This window comes from Phyllostomus discolor, chromosome 14 (assembly GCF_004126475.2).
Source record: "Phyllostomus discolor isolate MPI-MPIP mPhyDis1 chromosome 14, mPhyDis1.pri.v3, whole genome shotgun sequence".
Classification (NCBI taxonomy): Eukaryota; Metazoa; Chordata; class Mammalia; order Chiroptera; family Phyllostomidae; genus Phyllostomus; species Phyllostomus discolor.
Genome location: NC_040916.2, coordinates 35,503,409 through 35,528,069, shown reverse-complemented (window position 1 = coordinate 35,528,069; position 24,661 = coordinate 35,503,409). Strand labels below are relative to the sequence as shown.

The 24,661-nt window shown below is 51.0% G+C and overlaps 1 protein-coding gene across 1 annotated transcript in view; it reads right to left on the bottom strand.

Moving 5' to 3' along the window:
• The window catches only part of GPSM2 (G protein signaling modulator 2), a 39,119-nt gene extending 33,444 nt beyond the window's left edge, over positions 1-5,675 (bottom strand). The window contains exon 1 of the mRNA XM_036015529.1: positions 5,422-5,675. The gene's annotated coding sequence lies outside the window, so the exon portion shown is untranslated. The remainder of the gene's footprint in view (positions 1-5,421) is intronic.
• Positions 5,676-24,661: the final 18,986 nt, after the last annotated feature.

Here is a 24,661-nt window from a genome sequence, read left to right as displayed (position 1 = left end):
AGTATAGATTAGAATGGTTCTAGACTCCAAATAAATCTCTATCGTAGAGGCACACCCCCAGTCAGAAGGCTTCCCAAGTGTATTTGAAATTAATTCTCATGGGTCATTATGAAAGGCATCAAATACATGCAAATTAAAGACATAATTAGTTTCAAACTCATTTTTATTCTTGGCAGATTTTCTTAAATGCAGGTACAGAGCTGTAGACACTTAAAGTGTAAAACAATGAATGCAATAATTTCAGCATAGAGAAATCCAAAAACAATTCCAGTAATATAAAATAAGAATCCCTTTCCCTTTAAAAAAACAAAAACAAAACAAAAAGCCCTGGCTGGTGTGGTTCAGTGGATTGAGTCTCAGCCTGCCAACCAAAAGGTCGCCAGTTCCATTCCCAGTCAGGGCACATGCCTGGGCTGCAGGCCAGGTCCGGTCCCCAGTCGGGGGCGTGCAAGAGGCAACCACACAGTGATGTTCCTCGCTCGCTTTCCCCTCTCTCTGAAAATTAATGAAATCTTTAAAAAAAGAGTTCCTTTTCATTTCCAAATGTTGACACCTAAACGCTAACTGTCTAAAGAACTGGCCTACCACTGTCCTCCCTTGCGCACGGCTTTGCTCTCCGCAGTTTCAGTTACCCGCAGTCCAAAAATGTTAAAGGGGAATTTTCAGAAATGAACAATTCACAAATTTTAGATGCATGCCGTTCTGAGGAGCATGGTGAAGTCTCTCACCTCCCCCCGAGCCAGCCAGGACCGAGCCATCCCCATGGTCCCATGGTCCACTGTGTGGTCCACTGTGAGTTCCCACCGCCCAGTCGCTTATATAGCCGCCTCCGTTATCAGATCGACTTATTGCAGGGCTTGTGTTCGAATCACCCTTATGTTGCTTAACAGTGGCCCCATCACAAGAGGGCGGAGATGCTGGCAATTCAGATATGCCAAAGAGAAGCAGCAACACGCTCTCTTTATGTGGAAAGGTGTGTATGTGTGTGTGTGTGTATAGGAGCGAACACGGCACTGACATACACAGGGTCGGTGCTCTCCTTGGTTTCGGGGACCCAGTCCCCTCAGGATAAGCGGGACTACTGTAATCGTAAACTTCCTTTGTTTGGTGAGGAACACATTTTTATCCATCACATAGAGCCAAAAGGATACCAACGAAGTACATGCCCTGAATAATCACAATATGAAAAAAGGCCATACATGAAATTTCAAACTGGATAAACCCTGAAACAAAACGTAATGTATAGGAAAGAGATCTGAGCACTGCGAGCCTCCATCTCCGAGGCGCTGTTGAGCCGGGAGCCATGACTAGTGCAGGTGTCCCCCTGCCAGAGAGGGGGGGTACCCCCGACCCAGCGGCCCTCTCCCGGGTGTCCGTACCAAGCACAGCGGATCGCAATCACTGCCCACACACCCTCCCGGTTCTTGGGGTCTGCCAGCCCTCGGGAACACAGGAAGAAGTTGCATATTGAATGCTTTCGGGGGGTGGGGGGTAAACTAGAAAGGGGCTCTATTTTTGAATCACACGTGAAGTCCATCTGGACTACGCCAGTGACCGCACTAATTCACAACACTGTTTGTAGTCCCTGTCCTCAGTAATCATAACCATTCACAGAGGAGGAAGCCGCTGCTCAAAAATTCCAAGGGCAAAAGGAGGATTGTTTTTATGCAAAACCCCTAATCTTGGCTACCTTTTCCCTGTGAAGCCACTATTAACTCAAAAGTCCTGCTCCCACAAGATCCCTTATTCAGATTTAAAAGTATGAGTATGTTCAGCTAAAGGAAAAAGGGCTTACATATATGTATTAGAATCAGCACTTTTATCCCTACTGGTTTTATTTCTCATCAAACTGAAGCCCCTAGTTTACAAACACATAATGCTAATTTCCCTCCTACAAAACAGTTTTAGAGATGGTCCTTTTAATCCATTAGTAAAATTAATAACCTTTTGAAAGTGTCTAACTTGCATGAGAAAAATGACTTCTAGTTAATTATTATAAACACAAACTTATGGATACACAGAAGCATTACCAAGGTTATAAAAGACACAATGATACCTTTCAAAATAGACATTCTAAATTTTTTAATCAATGCCAACTGTATTTTCAGGGCTTCCCAAGTGACCGCTCAGGTTACAAGACCGGGGGATCCCGAGAAAACGTCCACAGTCCTCAGGAGCACCGACCACTCACCCTGAGATCACCTTCTGGAAAGAGCAGAAGCCCTGCACGCAGTCCTGGCCCTGTCTTACCTGTGTGTAATCTCTCGCTAATAAATGCAAACTTACTTCTTTGTTTTTATCATTTCAGGGCCTATACGAATCATTGGACCAACGTGATGTAATTAATAGAAGCTCAAAGTAGTAAAATTCGAAAGAGCCATATGAAGATATTGCTATGCCAGAAAGACATACTTATTGGTAAACAATGGGGAAAACACAACTTAGAAAAACTGGTGATCAAGTCACCAGAGAACATGACCCACGGCCATTATGCTGGTGCTCCATCAGCCCAAACCAATTCAAACGCAACAGTGAAGCAGAAAACAAGCGGTCCTCTCACCTGAGCATTGTTCTAATGGCAATATGTCAGTTCTCTCAACAGCATGCTAACAAGGCAAAGCTGGGTTCAAACACATCTTTAAGCAGAAATAAGTCCAGCCCCTGGCTGGGTAGGTGAGTGGGTCACAGCGTGGTCCTGATACACCCAGGCCGTGGGTTCGATCCCTGGTCAGGGCACAGTGAGTGCACCAATAACTGAAACAACAAATTGTGTTTCTCTCTCCCTCCTCCTCCCCCCCCCACCATCGGTAAGTAAAAATTTAAAAAGAAATCCCAAATGCAAAAGGATTATAAATGCCTAAATGGGAACCACAGAGAGCTTGAAGTTGCAGTTTTTCATAGGAAAATATAACTGTCTCCTCCTTCCAAAAGCTACCCCATTCTTTGGAAACACGATTCTGTTCAATTCAGCCGTGTTATGAGATGACATGGGAAGACTACTTGTAGGTAAAAAGGACTAAGGAGCGTTTTCTGGCAGCAGTAACATCTGTACGGCCCCTTGCAGGACGGGCAGGCCCTGCTAGGCAAACGGAGGGAACGGCTGAGAAAGCGGGGGTTGGGGGGAGGAACGCGGGCTAGGAGGAGGGGAAGGGGCGCAAGGAGGGCTCTCAATCCTGAGGGACTCTGACTATGTATGGGGCTGATACATACATCTGGCCTTGTATTTGCAGAGTGGGGGAACTTACAACTTTTTCAACAAAGAAATAGCAAAGCTGGATCGGCGTGAGGAGGATAAACTGGCAGCGACATACAGGGCAGGGCAGGGAGACAGAAAAAAGACGCTGCGAAAACTCCAGGAGCAAACCGCTTCGTACATAACTGATGTCCAACAAACCTTTTTTGATTTCTTGCCTGGGAAGAACAGAACTCCAAAGCCACAAAGAATCCTATACTATTGAGGAAACCACACTTTAATGTAGTTCTGCTCCACAGCAAAGAGCACATTCATACTCACGTGAATAACTCAGGAAAGTCTTTTTTTGTTTGTTTTTACAATTTTTATAAAGATGATTAAAAAGGATACTGAAAATATTATGGGATGCATAAGGTATTGAAAAAGAGACAGTAGTCCTACAAGAAGGGCTGAAATATTTCTGTATACAGAAACAAAACACAGCACCTTCAGGCATCTTAAACATAGGATTATGTTCTTCAAAATGGCATCCAGAGACCTGGAGGAGGAGATTCAGACAAATGCACCCAAGCAACACAGCGTGTGCTCTGGGTTTAAACACCAGCACAGCGACCTGCTCGTTATATGATCTCAAGCCAAACTCTCCGAGCTCGTTTGGGCGTAATGGCACTTAGCCAGCATGTGCTGTGATGATTAGAGACGATTTACAAAGCGCCTGGCGCTGGTACTTAACAAAAGTACTCCAGGTAGAGCAGTGTAATGGTAACAGCTACTGCTATTATTATTTTTTTAAAGACGGCGTGGATTAGACTAGATTGAAAATAGTCTAAATCTACGGCAGATTTTTGATTTTGAAATTCCTGAGAACTCATTATAAAATTGTAACTTTTCAGTAAATATCAGCAATGTTTTATGTTTAAGAACATGGCCACTTTAAAAAGTCAGTATCCTGTCTTTGCTGTACTTAGCCTAGTACCACATCAAAGATTTGTACTCAAGTATAATATTTGTAACACCAACTGCTAATTTAGCAACAGCAGAAACCACAACTGCTTATCTGGCCAAAGAGGATTTACGGGGAACTGCCTCTACCACACTACCGCACGAGTGTCACTTTGTATCCGCTCCACTCCTGTAAATACGAGCAGGAGAGAGCGTGCCAGAGCGAACCCACTGTAAGGAGGACCGCGGCGTAGGTGTGAGACCGCCCCTCTCCCCCTGCGCCCCCTCTCTTCGAGCGCCCCCCAGTCACCGACAGCGGTCTCCCCCCCTGCTTGTGGCCGACTCGCTTCCAAACAATCAGCCGAAGCTGCCTCTCGAACAGCTGCGGCGCAAGCTGGGGCGGGTCTCACCGGAGGCGAACGCGCGGGCGGCTATCCGGCCGTGGGTCCTCCGCTCAGCCCTCTGAAGTGGCCGCTGGAAAACTCGGCTCGGTCGGCGAGTCCGCCCCGCGCACGCCCTCCCTCGACACTCGGCGAGGAGCTGGCACAAAGGCAAGCCAAGAACCTCCTGCGTTTAACTCGACGCGAGCGTTGAATTATGCATTAGGGCGAAATTTCCACCCTTCCTCGTGTTCTTCCATGGATTTCAAATGACACTAGTTAAAAGGATCTAACTGGTTACCATTAAAATAAAGAAATGACAGAGCGGCCCTTTACTCCTCGAAGATGTTTTATAGACTTTCAGGAAAGGGCTTTCTGAACATTCCATGCTTGTTAAAACCGGTCGCAGCGACGACCGATTCCTACGGTAAATCGACAGGTGGGGCCCACAAGGTCCCGGATTGAAGGCGGCAAACGCAGGTGTTCGGCAGAACTAGCCCCGCCAGGTGCAGCCGGCACGCGAGCCACCGCAGGTGGGCGCGCTCCGCCTGGGATGGCGCCCCCGGAGTCTCTGGTCCCTCGACCCGCTGGTCACTCGACACTCGGTACCCGAGCACTCACTGCATCCCATCCCACTTTTTACGTTAAAATACCAGCGAGAGCGTCTGTTCGGCCTGACCCGTGCTTTAAAATCTCCAACAAGAACTCGGCCGAGTCCGGCCCCGGAGCGGGCGCTCCCCGGCCCCCGGCCCCGCCGCGCGGGTCCCCGCAGACCGCCCGTCCTCCTCTCGCCGCGAACAAAGGCGGTCGCGCCCGGACCCCGGACCCAAAGCCCGCCTCCCACACGCACACACACTCCCCGTCACCCCCCTCCGCAGGGCGCCCTCAGACGCCCCTCAAACTCACCTCTCGCGGGTCGTCGAGTCGGGAGACCGCGGTGGACGCGGCACAGCAGCCGCAGCGGCCGCCTCTGGCGACGGGCGGGTGGCCGCGTCCCCTCCCCGCTGCCGCTCCGCGCGTCGCCTGCCCCCGGCCAGGCAGGCACACCGCCGGAGGACGGAGCGCGCCCCCCGCCCCCAGCAGGTCACGTGAGCCAGAGCTCCCTGGACTCTCCCTGCCAGCCCGGCTGGTCCCACCGCCACCCGGGGGTCCTGCTGCACCGCCCGCCCTACCGCGCCCCCTGCGCATGCGCCGCAATGCCAGTGGCTCCCATTCAAACCGACAACGCCCCGCGTCTTTTGGACCAGCCAATCGTCGGCGCGGGGGGCGGGGAGAGGCGGGGAGGGGCGGGGTCTGAGCCGGACTTGGGGGGATTGCTCGGAGATCTCTCCGCGAGCTTGAATTTGAAGTTGCTTTCCTGTCTTATTTTCGTCTTCAAACACTAATGGGTGGGAGGAGCGACAGATATTGTCCAGAAAGAGTTCTTCAGAGAGGGTCTAGCCCAGACCCCTTTAAAAGATGGGAGCCCCAAACAAGCGCCTCCTGCCCTTAGGGGCGCATCCAGGCCTGGAGAACGGGCACCCCGAGCGGGATTTGCGGCTGGCTGTCGAAGAAAAAGAGGGCTCTGTGAGCGGAACAGAGGGCCCGTGTGAAGGTCTGAACAAGGCAGCTTCAGTCCGAGGGCTGTCACAGTCCTGGCGTGTCCAGCTGTTAAAAAAGCAACCTTCTGTGGTTCCCAGGAAAACTGGGTGGCGGTGTTACTCGGTTACAGGCAGCTACGTTCCAAGTACACTGGGAAGAACTTTTATTTCCATTCACTTCCTCTCCATATGAAGTTAATTAAAAAAAAAATAGGTCTCAGTTTGTCCACAAAAGTACCAAAACTAGAATTCCTCTGGGCTAAAGAATCTTGATGGCTTTAATGAGATTATTTCTCAGATAGGTATTTCTCCACTGAAATGAAATTTAAATGTTTCTACAAACCCCTAATTGAACAATTAAAAAATTTTTTAAAGATTTTATTTATTTATTTTTAGAGAGGGAAGGGAGGGAGAAAGAGAGAAACATCAATGTGCGTTTGCTGGGGGTCATGGCCTGCAACCCAGGCATATACCCTGACTGGGAATCGAACCTGTGACACTTTGGTTCACAGCCCGCACTCAATCCACTGAGCTATGCCAGCCAGGGCTAAAAAAAAAAAAAAAAAAAAAAAAAATTTAAAGAAAGAAACCCCCAGCTTCATAATTCTCCAAATGGTGGTCATAACCAGTGATCCAAACACCATTTCTCTTATTAGTAACATCTTATGGCAAATTGGTTAAAATAACAGCTTTGGCATCAAACTAGACTTACATTTGAGTTCTGCCTCTGCCACTTACTGGCTGTCTGAGCAGGAACAAGTCACCTATCCTCACTAGCCACAGTTTCCTCAACTGTAAAACTCAGATAGTAACTCTCCTTCCCATAAGGGTGGTTGTTATGCGGCAGTGCGGCAGGTTTTAGTGGTTAACAGAATGCCTGATTGCTCAAATAAGTGGTACCTGTTATCGTGATTATCAACGACTACCTCAGTATCAGGTACTTAAAAACAACAACTGAATCAGCTGGCTGTGCTATCTCAGAGGTGGTAGGATTAAGTTTCCTTCTTACTCATATATTCTTTTCTGGGTGTTGACACGAGAGCCATGGAGGAAGTACAATATATCAAGCTCAACACGTCCAAATGAATCATGACTTCCCACCTGCAGATCTTCTGTCTGTCCGTCAAAGCTCATAGTAGCTATCTCCATCTTACTCCAGTTGAATTATCTTTTAAACGATCTCTTTAAAGGCATCTATCAGATTATGCCACTCTTCTACTTGAACAATGTTAGTGACGTTGCATTTGATTTAAAATAAAATCTAGACTCCCTCCCACGGCCCACAAAGCCCTAAGTTGTCTTGTCCTGCTCACCTCTTTGCCCTCGGGTGTTGCCCTCTGCTCCTGGCTCACCGCCCTCCAAGCACACAGGACATCACAGGCCCTGGACCAGACCAGGTCTCAGGGCCTCTCCGGGCCCTCCCCCTGGCCGATCCCTCTGCCTGGATATTCCCCTCCAGCCTCTTTCAGCAACTGGCTCACTTCCAGCCCTCAGCTTTCAGCTTAGTCATTACAATATCCAGCAAGTATTTCGTCTCTGCTACATGTCAGGAACTGTGCTAGGTGCTGGGAACATGGTAACGAGCAAGACAGGATACAGCCTCTGCTCTCCTGGAGTCAATAAAAGTAAGTGACGAGGAAAATGTCGGGCTGTGATGGCTGCCACGCAGAGCAGTCAAAGGAAGGCGACGTGAGCGCGAGTGACTGAATGCTGCTTTGCACTGAGGGTCGAGGCAAGACCAGTCACTGGGAGAAGATGGTATTCAAACTGAGAGCTGACTTACAAGACGGAGCCAACTTCCCAGCAGAGCTCAGGGAAGAGCACGTCAGGCCAAGGGCACGGCTAATGCAAAGTCCTGTGAGGGCAAGTTTTGTGGGTTTGAGAAGCCGGGAGAAGGCCGCTGTGCCTTAAGGAAAGTGAGGGAGAGAAGAACTTTCCAGACCAAGTCACACCAGGCCACACAGAGCCAGGGTCACGTGTTTGGGCTTTCTTTTCCAAATGTTACAGTAGCCAGTGGAAGGTTTTAGGCATGGGAATAACTTCATACGTATACATTTTACAAAGAGCACTCTGAAACAAATCCAGAATTTGAGACAGTCTACAGCTAGCTCAGACTCTTCATAAACGTCATGGTCATGGAAAGAAACAAATCAAAACGGATGAATCTCTATGGAGCCCTGAATCAGAGAGAGGGAGAGGGCAGGAGGCAGGCCGTGAAGTCATTTCAGACACAACTGGGGAAATTTGAATGTAGACTGTGTACCAGATGGTACTATGGACAGACTGTCAATTTTCTTAGATGGGACATGGAATTATGGGACTATAGGAAAATGTCTTTATGTTCAGGAAAGGTGAGCTGAAATCGTTAAAGGTGAAGCGCTATGACTTCTGCAACTTACAATCAAATGCTTCAGCACGAGAGAGAAATACAAAAGTCAAAGTTAGCAATTGAGTCTAGTTGAATGTGTGTGTGTATGTGTGTGTAGATATATATTATTCTTGTACTATTCATATATTATGCTTTTACCTTTTCTGGAAACCTGGACTTTTCAGAATCGAAAGTAGTGGAGGGAATTGCCTGTAGACGACCATTTCTGACCGCAATGAACTAGACAGGAACCCTCTCCAACTCTCCCACTGAAAACAGAGGGAGCTAGGGGAGCCGGACTTTTCTCCGAGTTATAAATGACCCCACTGAGTCAAGGCAGATCTGAATAACCAGACAAGTGACACTTGCTGGATTCCTTCCCATCAAAGTCTACGGAGAGTAATCGGGCTCCCCTGACCCAAAGAAAGTCCGAGTATTGGGCAGGAAGTTCCTCAGCGAGAATGAGAACTTGGTAGCTCCACCTTTTGGAGGAAGAGGGGGAAAAATAAGGGGGAAGGAGTTTTCTGAAGGAATACCTGAGAAAAGGGGCATAAGAACACCTCAAAGTGCAAGGAAACAGCCTACTGACAGGCTTACTCTTTCATCTGAAATGTAGAGTGAATCGGTACATACCGAGCACTAAGACTTACTGATGCCAAACTCGGACCAGGCACCGTTCTGAGCACTGCACGTGCTTGAGGAGCACGGCTGGCCCCGGCTGACGCGGGGGCGAGAGGAGCTGATGCACGGGAAGTGCTCAGGACCACGCCTAGTCCGTGCAGGTGCAGTGTGATCTCCGCTATTGCTATTGTTTCCGTGGGCATTCCATCCTCCCAACAACCCTACGACGTAGGTACTCACATCATCCCCACCTCACAGAATGTCACCCTGGTTTCCCCAGAAGCTCATCCTCAGACAGGGCTTTGATCCTCAAGATTTACTGAGGAAGGGCTCTAGTATCTAGAGCGTGAACCCGACCTCAGAATTAGCCCTCACTCCAGAGAAGGGAGCTGGCTTTTGTTTTTTGTTTTTTTTTTTAATGAGTGTATTGGGGCCAAACTGACAACACCTGCTGGAGAGGAAGGCCTTGAAGGCTCCCAGAGCTGGAGACAGCTGTTTGAACCCTTGCATGGGGCAGGGTGGGCCCTTAACGTCCCACAGGTGTGGCAGCTCTCTCCAGCGTAAACTCTGCAGAGAGGGAGGCGGCTGTAACCTTCAGGAGCCGAGCCCATGACAGCTGGAAGACGGGTGTACCGGGCAACAGGGGACGTCGGAACAGGACACCTCAACAGCAGCCCCCACACCCAGTGAATGGGGCTGTACTTTTAATCTCTCTCTTTATTATCTCAAATAAAGTCAAAAAGAAAATGAAAAATGGAGACACGTGTGGCTGACAACCGGTTAATGCTAAATCTTTAGTCTTGAAAGAGCTTTTACAATGAAACATCACAGGAGAAAAAGAGGCAACGACGCCCGGAAAGACAGAGGCCAAGGATCAGCAGGTCGCAGGGGAGCTCCGAGGGCCCATGGTGGCCGGCAGGTGAACTCCAGCCTCGCTGAGTGTTTAAATGCATGCAGATCAGAACCAGGGGACACCCTTTTGGCGTACCAGGGTGCTGATTTAGAGAGAATGACAATACTCACGGTGGGTGAGGATACAGTGAGATCAGCCCTCTCACCTGCTGTCGTTGGGGCTGGGAGCTGGTGCGGCCATTCTGAAGGGAGATTTTCCAACATCTATCAAAAGCTTCGGTACCTGTCGACCCCAGAATTCCATTATTTCAGGACTTCACCTACATAAACGGGCAGGTGAGTATGCAAAACAAATGGGCCAGATGCTCATCACAGTCGTCACTCAGTCACTTTTAGTCCGGAGACACCAGACTCCGCCCGCGTGGCCAGCAGACTGGGGAACGTAGGCCTTGCTCCTGCGCACAAGGCTACGCCACGCAGCCCCTGAGCACGGCGGCCCGGACGCCTGCCGGCCGACACAGACACAATGTATCGGACTGAGTTCTCCAAGGAGCAGGTTATAAAGCACAACAAGCATTACCGCTTTCCAATACATTTTACAGTAAATGTGTATCATTTTACGTGAGAAAGAAGTATTATCAAAGTATTCAGTTATCCAGTATTCAGTTATCAAAGTATTGCAAATAAAATAATATTGAAATGTTTTTTTTTTGTACTTGACAAAGGTCTTTAAAATGTCACTGTTTAGTGCTACAGACGGTATCAATATATCGCTCCCATGTTGCTTGTACAGACGTTTTGAAATCAATGTTATGTATTGGAGGGGGGAGAGGGCAAAAGTAGGTTGATAGTTGTGAGTACATGAGACAGTTTATTCTTGTATTATTATTTTTAATTACTGTGTCATTTTTTCCATACAAACAACGGTAAACCTACTTTTGTTCCACCCCATATTTTAAGAGCATTTAAATATGTATAATCTGTCCTAACACTTTCCCACCTAAGAATCTGAGGAAATAACTTAGAATACAGACAAGGATGTTTACTGTTATTTCAAAATATTGAAAAACTGGATATAACCTAAATGTCTGTCATTAGGAAAGTGATTAATTACAGCACAGCCACGTAGCAAATATAACTGTTAAAAAAGGTATTTATTTCAAAGTTTTTAATAACATGGGGAAGTGTTCTTGATATTAATTTCTTTTTTTTAATTGTCATGGTTTTTTAAATTGATTTCTTTTTTTTTAAGATTTTATTTATTTATTTTTAGAGAGGGAAGGGAGGGAGAAAGAGAGAGAGAGAGAGAGGGAGAGAAACATCAATGTGTGGTTGCTGGGGGCTGTGGCCTGCAACCCAGGCATGTGCCCTGACTGGGAATTGAACCTGCTATGCTTTGGTTTGCAGCCTGCGCTCAATCCACTGAGTTACGCCAGCCAGGGCAATATTAATTTCTTTAAAAAGCACGTTGCAGCCACTGGCGTGGCTCAGGGCAATGGGCCTTGTTCTGCAAACCAAACGGAAAGGTTGCTCGTCAATTCCCAGTCAGCCCACATGCCCGGGTTGTGGGCCAGGTCCTGGTTAGGTGTGTGCAAGACGCAACCCACCAATGTTTCTCTCTCTCTCTTTCTCCCTCCCTTCCCTTCTCTGTAAAAATAAGCAAACAAAATCTTCTAAAGAAAAGCATGTTGCAAAACTATACATCATGAGCCTGACTATGTAAAATGTTTAATAAACACTGGAAACAATTATACTGAAGCATTCTAACGCTTTATACTTTTCTCTATTTTTTTTCACATTTTCTACAACAAGCAAAACAACATAAAGCGATTAAAAAGGTTAAGCACTCAGGAAATATTACCATGGATTTGCATATTTCCCACAAGTGTGCCTCTCTGTCACTTCCTTGTGGTGGCTTTCTGTAAAAGTACTTAGGTGTGGAACAGGGTTAAGTGCTTAGCGGTGAGGGGATAGCAGAGAAGTTCGGGGTTTGGGGGGTGGGGAGGATGGGGGGGATGAGGGAATCTGTGCTACACGAGGGTGTGTGCCCCTCCCGGACTGAGCGGTCCCGGGACGCAGAACTTGCGGTTTTAAATCCAGCACAGGAGCTGGCAAAGGCAGGCGAGCCTGGCATCCCTTAGAACTTGTGGAACAAAGAAGGTTTAAGAAGTCTGATGAGGAAGAGAAGCAAACGAAGCAGTTCAGGACTTTAGCCGGGCAACGGCCCCGCGTTCTTTCGCAGGGTTTCACCCTTGGGGTCCTCTCCGGCGGAGGTGGACGCTATGACTGCTCACCAGCGGACGCGGACGCTGCGGGTCTGCGCAGCCGCCACGGACTTTGAGCTCCCAGGGGCCCATGCGCGAAAGAGTTGCACAAGGACACTTTGTAACAACCTGTCATTCCAAAGATCGCTGAGTGGGGCGGGTTGCCTGGAAAGGAAGTGAGGCTGTCGGGCTCCCCTAGCCCCCTTCCACGTGTCTGACTTCTAGGCGTCTGTCTGCCTTGAGGACAGTCCGCGCACTCAGATGCCCTCCTCTGAAGTCAATACACACCCACTGGTTTATGACGCTATTATCGGTCTTAATTGTGGGACTGCAGACGTGCCCAGAGGTTCCTTTTGGTGCGCAAAGCATACGAATCAGGACTGCAGCCATTTAGAATTCTCGGCACCTTAGTGGCTGGACCCCGCCTCAGCTGGAAGTCACTGACCCTTCCCAAACTATCTTTTTTTTTCCATCAGTAGGACCCTGACCTCGGACATAAAAAAACGGAGTACTTTGGAGGTGCCTCCCTTCCCAGTCAGCTCAAAGTCCTTCCCAGAAGGCAGGGGTAGCCCTCCCGCGGACAGGTGGACATGCCAGACCGTGCAGCGAACAATCGGTCTTTTAGGAATATCGATCAACACGAGCACCTCAGTGTCTGTGAATTCGCTTCAGCGCTTCCACTCGCAGCCCATCACCACCGCCCACCCCCGCCCGCAGGCTCTCCTTCGGGCACCTGTGAGCTCTCGGAGCCCCTAGCGCCCACTCAGAAGGCACAGGTGTTCTCCTTTCTATCCCGCTGGGTGCAAAGACTTTCTCAGTCCAGCTTTCTCAGTTCATTTCTGTACTCACACGCCTTTCCGTTTGGAGGAAGAGGAGGGAGGGGGAACGATCTGACATTTACTGAGCACCCGCCGAAGGTCAGACACTGGCCTTTCATCCCCTTTGTCCCCGTTTCTCGGCGGAGAAACCTGAGGCTCAAATCGCTTAGAGGATGCGTTCAAGGTCCTCGGTCAGTGAGGAGCAGAGCTAGGAAGAGCCTGCTTTTCTACAGTGTAGCCCCTTTCCACTGTCCGCAGGCAGCCAAATGGGTCTTCCCTCCTCTCTCCCCCTCCCTCCCCCATACTTTATCATTGAGGAGAGACGCGGAGTGCCGAGGGTGCTGTCAGAGGGACCAGGCCTGTGCCGACAGGTGACGAGGGGTGGTGCTGGGGGAAGCGAGGTGCCCAGGGGTGAGGAAGACAGAACCAGGTAGACAGGGGGAGGTGGGCAGACACTTTGGGCAGAGTGAACAGTGGGAGCCAGGGCATTTGAGGAACACAGCACGAAGTGCAGGGAGTGAGAGGGCACGGCGGGGGAGGGGGGGCGCTTGGCTGGCAGGGGCCAGGCAGAGTGAGTGTGGCGTGGGGGGGGGGGCTGGGGGCAGGACACAGGCCCTCCCTGGGTGCGCTGTGCATGTGGCTGAAGCGCTGCGGGGTGGGGGGGGGCGCTCCGGGCCCTCGCTGAGAACACACCTTTTCCCTCCAGCGTTTCTTCAGGAAGGTCCCACTGGCACTCTGGAGGAGCTGGCTGTTCCGTGTGCAGGCCGGCTCCCTGCCCCGCTTCCTCCCTGGCCTCCCGGCACTGAGGCCCGGCAGCAAGTTCCCGCTGTCGCCCAGTCCCAGAGCCATAATGACCCGAAACGGACCCCACGGGCCTGAGGTCCCTGCAGGGGTCCTGCCTCCTGCTGGGAACCACCCTCTCACTGGGGCTGCAGGAGGGTCACTGCCGCCCACCTCCCGGCCATGCTTCATCCCCAGCCTGCTGACCTCCAAACTGCTATTTGGGGGCCACCCACCCTCCGACAGACACGTCCAGCTCCGGTGCGTGTCTCCACGACACACTGGGAGCGTTTCCAGTTCTGTGCGGTAACTGTCGCATCTCTGCCCCGGCTGGGAGTACAGGGGAGCTGGTGGCAGAGACAGGTGTGGGGAGAGTGCAGCCGAGGCAGTGTGTGGCAGGGGGTGCAGGGGGTGCAGGAGGAAGTGACGGGCTCCCCTGGGCCCAGGAAGCCAGAGGCGGCCAGGGAGGAAGGGCGGCCCAGGTGGGGCAGCCACAGCACATTCGAGGACGACGAGGAGACATACGACAGCAGGTGGGCTTGGCAGCCGCAGCCACCCCGCGCTGGGGAAGGGTGAGCTTTGAGTCAAGGTGCGGTGGGAAGACAGGCCGGAGAGGCTGGCGGCGAGGGTTCCCAAAGGACCTTGCATGCCGTGCTAAGCAGCTTAGATAACATGCAGAATGAACTCCCGAATGGGTTACGCTGGCAAATCTGCCATCATCCTGGAGGGCAGCCTCTGAGTGAGGTGTTCAAGGCGCTTCTGAAGAGCCCCACCCACGGATGAGGTTGCCGCCGCGTGGCACGGCTTCTCTCTGGCTCTTTGACCTCGTGTACGCAGTTCCGTGTGCCTGGGAGGATTTTGAAGTTTTTTTCATGTACTGTTACGTTTAACAGCTTTACTGAGCTGTAGCTGACACGTGATAAATGGCACATAATTAAAGCGCACAATTCATCAAAGCGCTGGTGTTTGTAGGACACATCTACATGCCTGGGAAATCGTCACTACAGTCAGCATGTCCGTCACCCGCAGAAACGTCCCCGGGCTCCTTGGCGGCCCCCAGGCCCCACCCCAATGCCAGGCACCCAGGATCTGCTCTCTGTCACTGTGCACTAGCTTGCCTGTTGGAGTATTTTACCTAAACGGAATCTTTACAATGTGTACGTACTCTTGTGGGGGATCTGGCTTCTTTCGAATAACATGATTGTTTGGAGATGCATCCACGTAGGTTGCACGTATCAAAAGAGTTTCCAATTTTCATGTTTTCAAAAACCGGCTGCTTTGGAGGCATGCCCTCCAGGATTCCCTGAATCTCAACGCATCTGCTCTCCAGATGAGGCTCTAGGTGCAGGGAACCTGCCCCCGCCCCCGCCAGGTACGAGAGGTAGTGCTCCGGTTGAGAAAGGAGGACACACAGATCCTAGTTTTCTAAGAATTCTCCAAAAACAAACAGGTTACCATGGCAAGCAAAACAGCAGCTCCAAACAAACGTGTCCACGCCCTAATCCCTGGAACCTGCCAGTGCATTGCAGTACGTGCCAAAGGGGGCTTTGCAGACTAGGGATCTTCAGATGGGGACACCGTCCTGGATTATCGGGGTGCCCCCAGCTTTGTGATCACAGCGGTCCTTATAAGTAAAATTAGAGGGCGGCTGGAGGATCAAGGTCAAAGAGACGAGGGGTGAAAATGGAGGAAGGAGCCGTAGGCCACTGAATGCACCGTCTTCAGCAGCTGGAAAACGCCAGAGACTATTCCCTCCCCCAGGAGCCCCCCAGAGGGAGGAACGCAGCCCTGCTGACACCGTGGATTGACACCGTGGATTGAGCCCAGGGAGGCCTGTTTCAGACTTCTGACCCCCAGAACAGAGAGAGAATTTGTGTTGTTTTAAGCTACTGAGTTTCCTGACAATCTGTTACAGCAGCGATAGGAAGTGAATTACCTGGTTAAAAAAGAAAGGCCTCATGAGCCTGCCCGATTCTACTTTTCCTCCACTGAGCTCTATAGGAGGCGGAGCAAGGCGGGGCTGGAGCCAGACTGCCCTTGGCTGCCCGGCTGAGCTCCTCTTCTCCTCTTAATGGAGGGTGACAGGGTATTTATGGGGGTGCCTCAGAGGACTGGATGACAGACACACAGGGTCTAGCACGTAGTAGGCCCTCAGCAAGCGTTCATGTGCTTCACATCCCACCTCATGCTTGAATCCAAGAGACTGAACCCTCACTGCTTGGGACCTGCTGTGTGATTCCGGGTCAGCTGCTGCCTCTCCTCCCATCTCTCCCCCGGGGGGAAGGCAGCGTCTGAGAGTGTTTAGAGCTTCTGATGTGGCTGGACCCTCTGGGTTAAATAAAGGGCGTCATGGAGGTGCACAGTCCTGTCATCTCTGGAGCAGGGAAGTCTTTCCTGTCCCACACTGCCTAGCACTGTGCGGGGTGGAGGAGGAGAAGGAGGAGGAGGTGGGGGTCCCTCCCCGAGGTGCTGACCTTGCTCTGGGGGGGGTGAAGGAGGACCTCCCCTGGGTGCATATCTTGAGTTCCAGTTAACTCATGTTGGCTCAGCCTACACACAAGCCCACCACAAAAGGCTAGATGTTGAGTGTTATTGACCTTTCTGTGGTCGTCACTTCCCGTGTTTTTACGCAGCAGCCACTACTGCCTGACAGCAATGTTTACTTCATAACCGTGTGTGAGGGCGTCTGTTTGATTATTATTTAAAGAGTTTTGTGTTTTTTACAAAAATGGGGTTAGGGAATACTGAGAGCTATTATTTTTCTACAAGGGCATAACTTACATTTTAAGTCTGTCTCTCTTAAAAGAAAACAATGCAGATCGACTTAAAAAAGCTAAAATTTTGAGGATACTGAAAGCTATACTTTATGTCATAGTTCATAATTTTTTTTTCTTTTTTAAAAATTTTATTTTAATCATTGTTCAAATAGTTTTCTCCCTTTTACTCACAATCCAGCCCCCTCTCCCAACCCTCCCCACTTCCCTCCCATTACCACCCTCCCCCTAGTTTTTGTCCATGTGTCCTTTAAATTTGTTCCCGTGAACCCTTCCCACTGTCCCCTGAAATTCCCTCTTCTCTCCCCTGTGGTCACTGTCAGCCTAGTAATTTCTAAAGCTGGTATTTATCAGGTGTTATGCCCCACACACGGTTCTGAACCCTGCGCATGCGTTAAAGCTCGAACCCAGTTCCAGCACACGCCCTCGCTTGGAGAGCGTCCCCACCTACACGACTTTCTGCGTGTGCAGCTGGCTCATGGCGTCAGGCTGGGGGGGTGGGTTCTACACGGCCTGAGGACTTTGCTCTCATTTGCTGATGGCATGACGGACACCGGACTTAATGAATGCATCATCCCTTACTGTGCTCCCACATGGACCCTTTGAGGTGAAGCGATGGTCGTGATTTCACCAAACAGGAAAAGAAAGACTCAGGGAAGTCAGGTAAACTGCCCGAAGCTGGGGACCTGGAAAGCGGCAGGATCCGGATTCAAACTCACATCCTGTTTTCCCCAGAGCGAGAGGGGCCTCCCTGAGGTGCAGATGGCTATGAAGGTGGCTCATAAGGACTCAGTAAGTGTCAGTTGACTACAGGTATGACCAAGCCAGAGAGAGCGGATGAGAAGATACAAAGGGCCCAGCACATAGTAGGCCCTCAAGCATTTGTAAAACATTCAACACCTGACAGTTTAGTCAGGGGCACTGACCTCTCTTCCCTGAGATTGTTGAATAAAGAAAAAAAAAGACAACAGCCAACACAACAACATCTGTCTGGTGTGAACGAACCAAAATTGTAACTATCTGGTGTGTGGCAGAATTTCAATAATTGCTTTGTGTGTGCCGTGAGTTAAAAGAAGGTTGAAAATCGCCGCTGTAAACCACAGAACCACATGCTCTAAGGAAGGTGACCAGGTTTTCCTACCTTTAAATGCCATCTACATTGCCTTTTCCATCAGTTCATCTCCTTTGCTCTCGGGGGTCACTTTCTGAACGATTCACATGATCATTTACTATAAAATACTTGGAAAACACAAGAAAGCAGGACAAAGGAGTCATGGTTAATTCCTCCCTCGCCCTCACCACCTTCAAAGCACATTGACAGGTTCTGCTGCTCTTCTCTGCAAAATACATCTGGTACCTCGGAGACGCTCATCCCCTTGGCCTCCACGGCCACCACCCAACCAGCTCCTTCCAGCCCGCCAGGACGCAGCGTGCTGTTTCAGCCGCTGGCCTTTCTTTGTACGCTGTCCACTCAGCCCGGACCCTCGGCCCGAGTCTGCCCGGCTGGCTCTGCGTCCCTCAGGCCCGGCTTGAAAAGCACACACCCTCAAAAAGCCCTTCCCTTCTTGTCTTACGTTCACTTCCTGTCTTTCATGGCCCCTGGCACCATTTACAACGTACAATATTCTAAATCCTTTGCATACAACTAATGAATTAATTTTGCAAAGTGCTCCGAACAGTATAAGGCACATAGTAAGTGCAGTGGAGGTGCTGATTTAAAAAAACAATCAGTTCCCCAAATCCTCACAACCCTATGTAGCACTGTTATTAATATCCCCATTTTACAGATGGACACACTGATGAACAGAGAAGTGAAGCAACTTGCCCAAGGTTGCCCAACTAGTGGGCAGGAGAGCCGAGCTACAAAGTCTGGCACCGAAGTCCACACTCCTAACCATTTCCTACATTCCCTCTTCATTCCAGTACCTAGTGTCGTGACTTACAATGGATAGGTATGTTCTGTAAGTATTTTCTTGATAAATGAATGAGCAGCTCTAATAAGAAAATAAAATTTACCTGTAATCCTACCACACTGAGATTTTGGGAGTCTCTGTCCTCTAGATTTCTCTTTTCTTAATGCAAGGACAGACTTTTTATCAAATTCATAACTCTTAGAAATCATCTTGCCCTGGCTGGTGTGGCTCAGTGGATTGGGCCCCGGCCTGCGAACCAAAGGGTCGCCAGTTCGATTCCCAGTCAGGGCACATGCCTGGGTTGCGGGCCAGGTCCCCCATGGTGGGGCACGTGAAAAGCAATCACACACTGATGTTTCTCTCCCTCTCTTTCTCTCCCTTCCCCTCTGTTTAAAAATAAAATAAAATAAAATCTTTTTAAAATCATCTTGAGGAGCACAGATCAGGCATTGATATATAGTATGTTTGACATCCCATCCATTATATTTTTTTAACTTACAATTTTAAGTCAGTGGTCTTCCTTTAGGCTGGGAGTGGAAGGCGGGTGGTAGGGAAGGATAAGTCTTTAAATATTGAGAAAAGAGAAGGAATTTTGCTAAACTATTCTGGCTCTTCTTATCTCCAGGCAGAGGTTGCCAAACTGAAGCTAGGAAGTTTAGCAAAGGGACAAAGTCTTTTTTAAAAACTGTATCTCTTTACATCAGTGTTTTAAAATTTGCCCTTAGAGTTATTTTTGGACAATCAGTGGGCAGGAGTCTTCTAAATGCCCCCGAGGCACAGACAAGGCCACGGCTTACAGCGCCAACTTGACGATCCCCGATATCTGCATGGCTACGGCGCCGGGAAACTGGGTGAGACGACAGCGCTGAGCCCGGAAGGGCAAGGAAAGCAAGAAGGTTCTCCAAACACTGTTTGATCACAGCTTCAAAAGAGGGTATTTTTGGTCTGACTTTTAAAATAGTTTTGGATAAATACTTTGTAACAGCTGGTCATCAAACTCCAGCAAGCGCACCAGCAGGAGGCCCACGCCCCTAAGACCGACTATAAATAATAGATCCGTCTGCCTCTCCGGGGAGGGCTGGGCCGGGTGGCTGCGACCGTCAGCGTCTCCCTGCTGCCACGCAGCCGTAACAGGCTGCGGCCACGGCGGTGGTGTGCGGTTACAGGCACAGACCCTGCCTGCCGCACTCGAGCGCACCCCACATTTCTGAGACGGAGGGAGCCGATAGCATTACCAGAGCGTTGTCGAATGCCGTCCCCCGCACAAAAAGCCCGTATCTCATTACCGCCAAGCCTATTTTAATCCAGACACCCCACCCACCGGCCACAAAGCCCATGAGCACCTGACCTCTGGGGGTGGGCCCGCGCCCACTGTTCTGAGACATTTCCTATTTGCTTCCGTGGGCAAATAGGAATCTTGAGCTAAAAATACAGGGAGAGAATCTGAAAATTAAAAGAGCGAAACTAAGTATTTTTGAATGCTCTTAAAAGATAAGCCCCCTCTCCCCCCAAAAAAATGACGTTTGGAGCCCATCAGAAGTTCCCCACGCAATCTTCAAGCTGACTTCTTGCAGCTGAGGGAAGCCCGGAGAAGCAGGCCCATCGGGGTTTGGAAGCCTGGTCTGTGTTCTGTTGTTCAACCCTGCCAACGTTCCCATGCTGAACGAAGGAGGGATGGCTCTGAATGGCAGGACTGCCCATCTGTGCTATAAGGCTCGTGGACCGGCTCGTCCATGACGTCCAGAGACTCCAGGAGGCAGGTGAGTTGCTGCCACCGCCACCGCTGCCGGAGTGGCTTTAGCCGTCAGTGTTGACTGCGGGGTGTGCCGGGAGAGACTTCCGGCAGCACGCTGCCGTCTGCGGACAAGGTGTCATGGGACCCCGTGCTCCGTAGTCTGTTCACGTTCTTAAGGACACAGGTGAACGGCAGTAAGAAGAACGTGGACTGTGGAAGCATGGCCTCCCCAAGTCAACTCCGGTTTTCATTCGAGTCCGCCGAGCTGATGCCAGAAGGGGGTGGGGGTCGGCACCTGAGAGTGTGGGGCGGCTGGTGCTTTGGTGGAGGGCGGCCGGGGAGGGCAAGTAGACACGATGCCCTGCTCTCCCCGACCTGTGGGTCATTTACCACCTGGCTGGAGGCCGGCAGAGCACAGAACACGGGGGCTGGGGCACATGGTGGCCAGGGTCATCCGAAGTGTAATGTTTGTGCCACCATTAAGTGGGCTCAGCGAACAGAACAGACATCACCTACCAGCCTGAGACCACAATTCGCTGACCATCTTTGGCCTCTAAGCACGAAGGACTTTGGGATTTTCCGCCTACAGACGTTCTTAGTGGAGTCCATCAGGTACCCAGTCACCCCAGCCACGGAGGTCGTCTTCTCTCAAACTGGCAAATGAGCTTAAGTCAGCCCCTCGGCACCAGAGTCCGACTTGTACCAAAGCGAACCCCTCGGTGGGCAGCCTGCTGTGCGTTCCTGTCGGGGACCGGACTGCGGCCGTCCCCTGGAATGTGCTGGCCTCCTGTGCTCAGGGTTCACGCTCGGGGTCACCTGTGAGCTATTGCTGAGCACATAATGGCCAGTGGGGCCACCTAAGCAGCCGTGGCCCCAAGTGTGTCACCTGACTCAGTAAGTCAAGCTGAGCTTTGCTGGGCTCTGACCGGAATCTCCTTGGATGAACCAAGATGGAGCCTGGTGTCTCTGCGGGAAGCCGGCCCGGTTCCTTCCAGCTACCTGTAAGGGCTCCTTTGCGATGCTAAGAACATAGATGGTCCTTTACCGGGAAAAAACCTTTGGATGTTTTGCTCACAAACAAAAAGGCAACAGAAACAATAATGACAACAGAAGCTGTTTTCTTGTGTGGTAAGAGAAAGCTCCTCTGGCTTCTGGTTTATCTTGCCGGTCTCTCTTCTTTCTTCTTCTTAAGAATCCTGGCAGAAATGAAATGTTATCAGCCTGATTGGAATGCTATTTTGGGAGCTAGGACCTGGCTGGCGAAGAGCCTTCTCTTCCTGGTTAGAAGGGCTTGGGGCTCTGCCATTAGCACCTCGAGACACGAAGGAGGCGTGAGGATGAGTTTGGGGCTGTCGCTGGCGTCACCCCAAGTTCTGCAAAACTAGGATCTGTTCTCTTTTCTTTACAGGCATTTAAAGATACTCCTTTTTCCCCTTGAAACTTGGACAATTTTTAAAAAAAAAACATTGAAATGTATTTGACATGTAACGTTCTGTAATTTTGAAGTGTAGAACGTTAATTTGATACAGTCATATGTTGCAATGAGTGCCATTCCAGTGATAATGAGCATGTCTATCCAGGTACATAATTATCACTTCTTTTTAGTGGGTGGAATAATTAAGTTCTGGTCTCTTAGCCAGTTAGACTCTAACACTGCTGTCTACGTTCACTGACTGTGCATTAGATCTCCAGGGCTTAGGTGCTGCTTCTGGTAAGTTCTGGGCCCTTAACTTACATTGGCCCTGCCCCACTCCCCGACCCCAGGCCCCGGGCTTTTTTAGATCCCACGTGGAAGTGGTACCAGGCAGTGCTTATCCTTCTCTGGCTTGTTTCAGTGGCACGACGCCCTCGAGGTCCGTCCACGCGCTCACAAACGGCAGGATGTCCCCCATTCTCGTGACTGGTGCTGTTTCATTGCATAGATCCATGTCGCATCTTTGCTCTGCGGTCCTCCATCGGTGGACACTTAGGTTTTCTCCGTCTCTTGGCCACCGTGGACGACGTGAGCGAACGCGGGAGTGCGGACGGTGCTTCGCTGTCCTGTTTCCACTTCCTTCGGGTGCACACCCAGAGGCAGAATTGCTGGATTACATAGCAGATATGTTTTTAATTGTTTGAGGAGCCTCCGTTCCGTCTCCCACGGTGGCTGCGCCAGTCTGCATGCCCACCACAGCCCACGCGGGCGCCCTTCCCTGCACACCTTCACCGGCACTTGTTCTGTCCTCCAGACGGCAGCCGGCCTCGCCGGTGTGGGGCGGCATCTCACTGCGCTTTTGACCTGCATTTCCCTGATGACCAGTGAGGTCGAGCGTCTTTTTGTATGCCTGTTGGCCTTCTGGATGTCTTACTTAAAATTGTTGAGTGATAGTTTTCACCATTAAACAATACATTCATTTACAGGGAGATTTTAAAAACAGTTTCGAGGCTCTCACAGAGGCCAAGTCTCTCGTGGGCCACGTCTCCCCGTCCTTCCAACACCCCGGCAGAATGAGCGTGCCCAGCCCTCTGCAGGGGGCACTCTTCGGCCTGCCAACCCGGGGCCTGCCTTGCTTCTCACTTTGCTAAGCGGCCACTCATCCGAGGCTCGCCTCGGGCCTCTCGCTGCTCCAGGAGCTTTAGGTGACCGTCACCGCGTGTTCTCCCGGCAGTCCTGTGACCTGGGCACGATTAGTCCCGCTCTCGGGAGGAAGGAGTGAAGACTCGGAGAAGTTAAATAGCCTGCCTAGTGGCGTATGGCTCACGAGTGGAGACTCGGGAATCCAAACGCAGGTCTGGCCACTCCTGTTCCTCACTGTGCTGCCTGCTGCCGTGCGGAGCGCTGGCCCTGCTCCGCAGCCTGCAGCGGGGGTTGGGGTGCCCGTCCTGCTGTGCACGCAGGTGTCTCCCACTTTGCCGGAAATAATTTAAAGTGACCCTGCAGCCATTCCTCCTCCTCCTCCTCCTCCTCGTCTCTCTCGCTCTCTCCCTTTAAGCAAAATACTGTATTTTGCCGTGTATAATATGCACTTTTTGCCCAAATTTTTGAGGGAAAAGTAAGCATGTCCATTACACATGGGTACTAATTCCGTATCTATATAACTGTTTTTAATTCTTTTATTTATGCGTATGTGTTAAGAGTGTGACTCTAGAAAGCAATAATGATAGGCATATGCAAAATAATACCCTTTATAACACAAAAAAGTATCTAAATGTAAACAAATACAAAATCAAATTAAAAAATAAAATGAAAGATTTTTTCCCCTGGAAATTTGGGCCAAAAACCGGGGTGCACGTTCTCCACAGCAGAACACGGCGGCTTCTGATCCGAGTTCCCTGCCCGCAGGGAGGCCCGCACACGGGAGTCAGCGCTGCGGTGCGAGGCTGACCAGACGGCCTCACCGCGTTGTGTTCGCAGCCCTCGTTCCTCCTCGGAGAGTTTAACTCGATGTTGTTGGTCAAGTGTATCACGTTGTCAGCTCTTTGGGCTAGCAAACCATCACCGATCCACAGACTCACACAAATGCAGAAGGGGCGGGGCCTCAGAGACCCACGCCCCCACCTGTCCTCGGGCGGGCAGGGGCGGTCGGCGGGGCTGCGCGCGCCTGGCGAGTCGGAGCTCGGCTCCTCCGCCTGAAACTGGGGGAGATGTCGCCGCTTTGGAGGAGTTATGCCAACCGTGCACAAGTCACGGAGAGACGTGTGAATGGGTGTCTTCCTCTCTGTCTGAGAGGAAGCAGGACACACCCAGTGGCAGCCGCGTCTGCTCTGACCGTGGTCAGGAGCGTCCCTCAGGTGTGCTGCCCCCACCGGACGGGCCACCTGCCGGGGCTGCTCAGAACCAGGCGGCTGCCCTGCCCGAGGGCCAACCAGAAGAGCCGCACCTGGCGGCAGGCCGGCCTCAGGTGTGCCGAGGCCCTTGTGTCCTTGGCCCTACTTTGGTCAGCCCTCCTCCGCCTTCCTCTGCCTTCCCCCGAGTTCCAGGGAAGACCAGGGAGGGGCCAGACAACTGCAGGGGCAGACAGGGAACACGGGGCGGGGGGGAGGGGGGGAGGAGGTTTCAGGTCAGCCGAGCCAGCGTGCGGCCTCGCCCAGCGCAGGGGCCCATCAGGGATGTGTGGGAAAGTGACGCCACGGAGCTTTCAAGGTCAGTCCCTTACTTGCATCCCAAGCTCCCATTCTGGGAGAATAAATTCCAGATAAGTAGCCTTTCCTAAGAGAGACTGGTAAATATTTGGTCATTAACCAGAGACTTCCTCCACTTAATACAAATGTGACCCCTCCTCCCTTTCCCCTCGCCTGTAGACCCGGGTCACGCCCACGCAGCATGGACAGTGGGCGGGCGCCCAGCCCAGCTTCTGCCTCCAGGCCTGTAACCGAGTTCTCTAGACGCTCTGGCACGGACGCTGGGACGAGCCGGCCGCCGTGCGTTATTCTAACGTGTGTAACAACGGGGCTCTCCTCT